Source organism: Cebus imitator, unplaced genomic scaffold (assembly GCF_001604975.1).
Source record: "Cebus imitator isolate Cc_AM_T3 unplaced genomic scaffold, Cebus_imitator-1.0 Scaffold92, whole genome shotgun sequence".
In the NCBI taxonomy this organism is placed as follows: domain Eukaryota; kingdom Metazoa; phylum Chordata; class Mammalia; order Primates; family Cebidae; genus Cebus; species Cebus imitator.
The window spans coordinates 7,777,469-7,786,421 of NW_016107407.1; the positions used below are offsets into that span (position 1 = coordinate 7,777,469).

The 8,953-nt window shown below is 42.0% G+C and overlaps 1 pseudogene; it reads right to left on the bottom strand.

The window, feature by feature from the left end:
- Positions 1-4,051: 4,051 nt before the first annotated feature.
- LOC108309146 lies at positions 4,052-6,434 on the bottom strand (annotated as a pseudogene).
- Positions 6,435-8,953: the final 2,519 nt, after the last annotated feature.

The window sequence follows — 8,953 nt, forward strand, 5'->3', positions numbered from 1 at the left end:
GAAGCCCCATGAGGATTTCACGTGGGGATCCTCCAGGCATTTCCCTTTTCTGCTGGCTGGATGCCAGTGTCTAGAGAGAGCAAAATCAGAGCTGCTCCCCATCACCTTCCCCACCCAGCAGGGGACACAAGTTTGAACTCTTAAGCAAGTAAGAAATAACTTTTTGCTGTGTTAGGCCACTGAAATTGGGAGGTTTGTTATTGCAGCCGGCAATCCCTAGCTCATGCAGAGCTTTCGGCTATTTTTCACCTGAGGTGGTGGTAGCCCAGACTCATCTCTTACCTGAAGCATTCTTGGGGTTCTTCAGGTTATAATGAGAGAGAAGACCCCTAAAGTGGAGAAAAAAATTCTTCAACTGGCGAGATGAGGTTTCAGAAAACCTTGATTCGACTATTAAGAGATATGTGATGTCTGGGCATGGGGACCCCAGCACTTTGTGAGGCCAAGGAGGGTGGATCACTTGAAGTCAGGAGTTTGAGACCAGCCTAGCCAACATGGTGAAAATACAAAAATTAGCTGGGTGTAGTGGTACACACCTGTTATCCCAGCTACACGGGAGGCTGAGGCAGGAGAATTGCTTGAACCTCGGAGGTGGCGGCTACAGCGAGCCAAGATTGTGCCGCTGCCCACCAGAGTGACGACTCTGTCTACAAAACAAAACAAAACAAAAACCCCAAAACAAGAGATATTTGGCTTCATCGTGTCCTGAAGCTGGTGAAACTGGATGTAGCTCAGTTAACATGAGCCTTATGGTTAATATTAAACATTTTATTTCTTTATTTCTTCCATTGATTATTTTAATATTAGAGGAGATTACTTAATAACATAAGAGAATATTCAAAACAAACTGTTAAGCAAAAAAGTAGAAAATAATAGATTCAGCATAATCCCACTTTTAAAAAGCAAGCCAAGAACCCTAAAAACAAACTGTTAAGCAAAAATGTAAAAAAATGGTAGATTCAGCACAATCCCACTTTTAATAAAGCAAGCCAAGAACCCTAAAAATATGTTCACATAGACATTGACCTAGGAAGGTGACATCAAGCTATTGAGTGGTCATTTGTAACTAGTAATAATAAGTGTGATTTTTGTATTTGTCTTTATTCAGTGTTTTTCAACCTCTTTCCAACAGACATTCATCACTTCGAGATTAACAGCAGCAAAAGCAATAGAAGTTATTTTGAAGGAAAATATAGAGAAAGATGTTGTCTTGCAATAAAAAAAAAAATCCAGTCTCTTAGTTTGTTGTTACTGGAAGTTCTCAGTCAAACTCATATCCCAAGCAGAGGCTTGGGAATTCACTAGTACTTCAATAGTCCTAAAGCTGCAAGCAACAATCCTTGTTTCTGTTGAATGAACAATCTTATTTCTTTTGCTTCTGTTGAATTATGCAGGGTATTTAATCTAGAACCTGAAAAGTAGGAAGATCAGGCCAGGCACAGTGGCTCATCCCTGTAATCTCAGCACTTTGGGAGGCTGAGGTGGGAGGATCATTTGAACCCAGGAGCTGGAGACCAGCCTGGGCAACATAGTGAGACTTCATCTCTATAAAAAGTAAATAAATAAATAACAAATTGGCTGGGTGTAGTGACATGTACCTGTAGTTCCAGTTACTTGGGAGGCTGAGGTGGGAGGATTGCTTGAGCCTGGGAGGTTGAGGCTGCAGTGAGCTGAGACCGTGCCACTGCACTCCAGCCCAGGTGAGAGAGTGAGACTCTGTCTCAAAAGAAAAAAAAAAAAAAAAAAAAAGGCAAGCAAGAAAGAAAAGGAGGGTAGGGGCCTGGCACGCTGGCTCCCACCTGTAATTCCAACACTTTGGGAGGCCTAGAAGTTCACTTGAGCTAGGAGTTCAAGGCCAGCCTTGGCGACATGGTGAAACCCCGTCTCTACCAAAATGCGAAAAATTAGCTGGGCATGGTGGCATGCATCAGTTGTCCCAGCTACTTGGGAGGCCAAGTTGGGAGAATTGCTTGAGCCTGGGAGTTGGAGGTTGCAGTGAGCCAAGATTGTGCCACTGCACTCCAGCCTGGGTGACAGAGTGAGACCTCATCTCAGAAGAAAAAAAAAAAAAAAAAAAAAGAGAAAGTAGGAAGATCTCACAGAAAATTTTGTATTTCTAAAGACTTTTAAAGACTTTATTGCTTTCCAGTAAGCATGTCTTTATACTCTTTTTATACGCTTATTAAATTTGGGAAATATATTCGTTTTCTTGGCTAAACTCAGGCAAATCTAGCTGTGGGAGTATTGCAGTGCTGTCAGCATCAGAACAATTCTTTCCTTCTGCTTTGATTTACTTGTTTTTAAGAGACTGAGTCTTGCTCTGTCACCCAGGCTGGACTGCAGTGGCACGATCATAGCTAGCTCACTGCAGCCTCCAACGCCTGGGCTCAAGTGATCCTCCCACTTCAGCCTCCAGAGTAGCTGGGACTACAGGCATGTGTCCCCATGCCCAGCTAATTTTTTTTTTTAAGAGACAGAGTCTCATTATGTTGCCCAGTCTGGTCTCTCCTGGGCTCAAGTGATCCTCCCACCTCGGCCTCCCAAAGTGCTGAGATTACATGCATGAGCCACCACATTCAGTCTTTCTTCTGGTTTATTACCACATCCTAGCTAAGAGTGTGATGAGTCTTCCTTTCGTGAGATGAACAGAATTCCGCCAGCAGGTTAAAAATACTTCACGTTCTAAGGAAGTGGAAAGCTGATCAAAGTGAGGGTCTCAGGAACATCGGGCACCACACAGGCAACTGAGATTTCAGCACCCCTCCTGCCTCTTCTTTGGGCTACCACTGCTATATCTGGTCATCCTATAACACAAATGTTCTTTCTACTAGAACAGAATAAATGTGGCTTTATATTAGGGAAATTTTCATGTTCAGAAAATGTCATCGCTTGCTGTTTGAACCCTAAACACAACTCAAGGAAAAGGTAATGGAATTAGAGTAACATTTGCATACCAGACATCATTGATCTCTAAATACCAAGCATTTACTATGGAACGACCTGGATGGAAATGATATAGACATGAGAAATAGAAATACATGTTTTGAGGAAGCGCAGATTATTGGAAAGGATGTAGACTTTAGAGGTCGTCAGACACAGGGTCAAGCTCCAGCTCTGTCACTTACAAGTGGCACAACCTGAAGCTAGTTTTTAACTTCTCTGAATCTGTTCTTTCAGTGGAATGTGAGGATCAGAGCACCTATCTTGCAGAGTTTGTTGTTGGGAGAACTAAGCAATAAAAAGTACAAAAGCACCAAGCACAGTGGCTGGTACACAGTAGATGCCCGTTTATCATGCTGACTTGGGCGCTAAGGCAAAAGAAAATCAGATTGGAGTGAAAATAGGGAAATGTCGAGTGAAAAAACAAATCTTTTATTTTTTGAGATCAAGGCTCACTTTGTTGCCCAGGCTGGAGTGCAGTGGCGCAATCTCTGCTCACTGCAAACTCTGCATTTCAGGTTCAAGCAATTCTTCTGCCTCAGCCTCCGGAGTAGCTGGGGATACAGCATGTGCCACCACGCCCAGCTAATTTCTGTATTTTTAGTAGAAACAGTGTTTTGCCATGTTGCCCGGGCTGGTTTCGAACTCCTGGGCTCAAGCAATCCACCCACCTCAGCCTCCCAAAGTGTTGAGATTATAGGTGTGAGCCACTGCGCCTGGCTGAAAAAAAGTTTTAAAAAATGAGCTCTGCGTAGTGACCCATGTCTGTAGTCCCAGCTATTTGGGAAGGTGAGGCAGGAGAATCACTTGAGCCCAGGAATTTGAGGCTGCAATGAGCTGTGATTGTGCCACTGCACCCCAGCCTGGGCAACAGAATGAGACCCTGTCTGTACAAAAATTTAAAAAATCTTTATATTAGGTATTTATGCTTATAATGAATTAAAAATACATATTCTTACACGTGGTAAAAAGTGAACATGCTCCTCTTTACCTCTTCTCTATTAATGCCTCTCCCCAGGGAAAACCACTTCTTTTTTTTATTCTTAGAAACTGATGTTTATTTTCCATCAACCTTACTTCCATGTTGCTTAAGGGCCGGTACAAGAACAGCTTAAGACCATTCAGTGGTTGCTCCGACCCATTCCGTGACCTGAGCAGTTGGAGCTGCAGACCAGTCTTCCGTGGCAGGCTGGGTGCTCCAGTCCTCAGTGGGGAACTGCTGAATAGGCACAGAGGGCACCTGCACGCCATCAGACCAGTCTGCAACCTCAGGCTGAGGAGCAGATAACTCAGGAGCCGGAGCAGTCCATTCGCCCTGAAACTCCTCCTTGGTCACAGGCTTTTCAGCAGCAGCCTGCTCTTCTTTTTCAATCTCTTCAGGATCTTTGTAGAAGTAGAGATCAGGCATGACCTCCCATGGGTGTTCGTGGGAAATGGTGCCACGCATGCGCAGAACTTCCCCGCCCTGCATCCACATCAAGCCCACTGAGTGAGCTCCGCTGTTGTTGCATGGAATGGCAATGTTCACATAGTACAGAGAAGATCTGTGTGACACAGGGCAATGGTGGGAAGGTTAACATAAGATGCTTCTGTGTGAGTCAGAATCTCACTCTATCTCTCAGGCTGGAGTGTAGTGGCAGGATCTCGGCTCACTGCAACTTCCACCTCCTGGGTTCAAGTGATTCTCTTGCCTTAGCTTCCAGAGTATATTTATCAGTGCGGTAAGAGGCAGTAGAACCTAGGAATTAAGAGCATAGTATACTTCGGTTGGATACTAACTTGTGCTCCTTAGGTTCTGTGTGAACTTGGACAAATGACTTTCCCTCTCTGGGTCTTAATTTCTCCATCTGTAAAATGTGTTCTGATAAAATGCTTGTAGTAGCATATGAAAAATGCTCATAATCAGTAATCCTCAAAGAAATGAAAATTAAAATCACAGTGAGATATCATAACAGTCAGATTGGCTAGTATTAAAAAGTAAGAAGATAGCAGATGTTGAGGATATAAAGAAAAAGGAATGCTTATACACTGTTGGTGGGAATGTAAATTAGTATGACTTTTATGGAAAACAGTATGGAGATTCTCAAAGAACTAAAAATAGAGCTATCATTTGATCTAGCAATTCTACTTTTGCATATCTACCCAGAGGAAAATAGATAAAAATTATATCAAAAAGATACCTGCATTCGTATGTTTATCACAGCGCTATTCAAAATAGCAAAGATGTGGAATCAACCTAAGTATCCACCAATGGCTAATCAGATACAGAAGATGTGGTGTATATATACAATGGAATACTATTCAGCCATAAAAAAGAATCAAATGTTATTTGCAGCAACATGGATGGAACTGGAGGCCATTATCTTAAGGGAAACAACTCAGAAAGTCAAATACTGCATGTTCTCACATGTAAGTGGGAGCTGAGTCATGCATATACATTGACAGAGAGTGTGCAGTGGTAAACGTGAGAGACTGGGAAAGGTGGGAGGGTGGAGGAGGGTGGGCGATGAGAAATTATTTAATGAGTCCAATCCACACTCTTTAGGTGATGGATGCACTCAAAGTCCAGACCTCACCACTATGCAATATAGCCATGTAATCAAATTATACTTGTACCCCTGAAATTTATAAAAATAGGCTGGGTGTGGTGGCTCACACCTATAATCCCAACATTTTGGGAGGCCAAGTTGGGCAGATCACCTGAGGTAAGGAGTTCGAGGCCAGCCTGGCCAACATAGTAAAATTCCATCTCTGCTGAAAAATATAAAAATTAGCCCGGTGTGGTGGTGCGTGCCTGCAGTCCCAGCTACTGGGGAGGCTAAGGCAGGAGAATCACTTGAACCTGGGAGGTGAAGGTTGCAGTGAACCAAGATTGTGCCATTGCACTCCAATCTGGGCAACAGAGTGAGACTGTGTCTCAAAGAAAAAAAAAAGTATACAAATAAAAGGAAAAAAAAAAATGCTTGTGGTGGGGATGAAACAAATTAATGCAGATAGAGCCTCCAGAATGATACTAGGGCATGTAACAAGCCATAATGAATCTGTTTTTAGTGAAGTTTTAAGTTCTTTTTAAACTTTATTACAAACAGTGCTACAATGCATAAATCCAAGTAACAAACTCTTTCTTTTTGAATTACTTCCTTGGAATAAAATGACATTCCTGAGAAAAACTGCTCCCTAAAATTGAAAAACTTTTTGAACACGTTTACTAGTATTTTTACAGGACAGAAGTCAGAATGAGGGATCGTGTAGGATATTCACACAAAATTAGAATGGACATTGCCTGATTGCCTTCCAAAAGTTGTATCTGTTTACCCTCCAGCCAAGAGTGTACAAAATGGTTCATATTCTCAGACTTTTGCCCAAACTGGATTTTATCATTTTGAAAAAAATTGTGCCCATCTAGTAACGATTGATCTTTGACACACTGAGTTACAGTATAAAGAATGCTTACCCAAATGGCCCACAAGGCGACCTAACTGGGCAGAGGCCATACGTCACATATTTTAACATTTCAATAGAAAATTCTTATCACTATCCAACATCAAAGCTTATAAAATTCTTATCTTTTCTCTCTATAATGCTTCTATGTGTCTTTATTCTGAACTGAGGGTATATGAAAATAAGTGTTCCTTCCCTTGATTTCCTTCTTTTTAAATTCTGCAGATGCTGAGAAATACTTGAGTGCTCAGAAGTCATGTTCTGCTTGCTGCAAGCATTTGATACCCTATCATTAAAATAAGAAATAGACTGTTATCCTCTGCCCTTTTCTGTGCATTTTCGTGTGTGTGTGTGTGTGTGTGTATATATGTGTGTGTATATATTTAAAAAATATATATATATGTATATATTTAAAATATATATATATATATATATATATATATATATTTTTTTTTTTAAGGCAGTCTCACTCTGTCATCCAGGATGGAGGGCAGGGTGCGATCGTGGCTAACTGCAGCCTCAATCTCCTGGATTCAAGTGATCCCCCACCTCAGCCCCACAGTAGCTGGAATTACAGACACATGCCACCACACTTGGGGTAATAACTGAAAAAATATATATATATTTTTGTAGAGACTGAGTCTTGTTATGTTGCCCAGGCTGGTTTCAAACTCCTCTGTGCAAGGGATCCTCCCACCTTGGCCTCCCAAAATGCTAGAATTGCAGGTGTGAGCCACCAAGCCCAGCCCTCTACTTTCTGAGACCTATCTTTCCAAAACTGCTCTCTAGGAGACGAGCTGCCAGATTGTAAAGGATTTAGCCTCTGTGACAGACCCAAATCGGAGAGAAACAACTTGGAAACGCCAGGGTTAAACCAATTTAGTGTTCAAGGCCATATTTTTGCATTTTCACATTCTTGAGTTGGGAATCCACATTCGGCTGCTATGCAGTGGGAATTGTTCGGGAAGTTTTCTGGGCTGCCCTGTCTGCTCGAGGGGTTTTATTTGCCATCTGCTGGTTTTTCAAAAGAAGAACATGAATGGGAAGAATGGCTTTCTCTGACCCTGGGAGATGTTTTCCTGGCTTATTTTTGTTCTGGGAAATCAAAATTCCAGTTGAACTCTGTAACTATAAAAATGTTAAGAGAAGACATGTAGGTTTCAATGGAATAGATTAATTTGAATTACTGTAGGTGTTCGGAGATGGGATATGGGAATAGGAAAAAACTCTGGCTTTACTTCTTTTTATACATATCTTACTGTGTGGTTCTTCAACTATGCATTTTCTGGTATGTATAATTGATATTACATCATATATTTAAAGAATAGAATGCATGTGAATCTATATCAATATCTATGTCTATCTCTGTCTACATGAGCTATCTACATCTATTAATATATCTGTAACTATTCTGGAACCTTGCTGAGCTGAAAGCTTCCTGAGACTGAAAAAGAACATGAGGATTGACACCTTCCACTTATAACCAGACCCCTCAATCCAACAATCCAACCAAATATAATCGAGTATTTTCCAAGCCCTAAAAGGCTTAAAAAAAAAATTTTTTTTTGAGAAGGAATCTTGGTCTGTCACCCAGGCTGGAGTGAGTGGTGGATCTTGGTTCACTGCAAGTCCCAGGTTCAAGCAATCAAGCGATTTTCATGCCCCAGCCTCCTGAGTAGCTGAGATTATAGGCATGCGACACCACGCCTGGCTAATTTTTGTATTTTTAGTAGAGGTGGGGTTTTGCCATGTTGGCCAGGCTGGTCTCAAACTCCTGACCTCAGGTGATCCACCCTCCTCAGCCTCCCAAAGTGCTGGGATTATAGGCATGAGCCACTGTGTCCAGCCAAAAAGGCCTCTTTTAATTTACAAGTTCTATATAAGATTTATTCTAGGAAATCCTCAAAGCTTCTTGGCATTATAATGACAAAGATTCATTGAAGAGCCCATAACTTCAAGAGTTCTGGCCTGCATAGGAAGTGGGCACAAGACAGCAAAGCCCACACAGGGAGGTGACATCACACAGGGAGGTGACATCACACAGGGAGGCAAGGGCCTGGTCACCAGCCTCCTTTCTGAGCAGGTGGTGATGTTTTTCTTAGTCTGGCATTCTTTACCTCCCTCTGATCAGAATGATTGGCAGATGAGCCAAACCTGGCCACTTCTTTGCTGGGATTTTATGTGAATGCTGGAAGAGAGAAGCTATCTCTTTTCTCTAGGGTCACACCTCTGAGTTATAAAGGTCTGAACCTGTCTGTGATACTCATCTATTCTCACCGACTGTATGGTAGATGCCCGGGAGAATGGACATGCAGAATAGATACAATTAAAATGTGTTTTGAGGTAGAATCTGCTGGAGGATTGAATCAGAGGCAAGAGACATGCAAAAGGGAAGAGTCAAGAATAACTTCTAGATTTCTAAATGAGTTCCTGGATGAATGTGTTGCCATTTGTTAATATGGGAGGAGAACCAGGAGTGGGATTGGAGATGAAGCCAGAGCTTGGCGGTGACAATTGGGAGTTCTGTTTTGGACATATGGACTTTGAGATGCTGTGAGATAGCCAAGTGGAA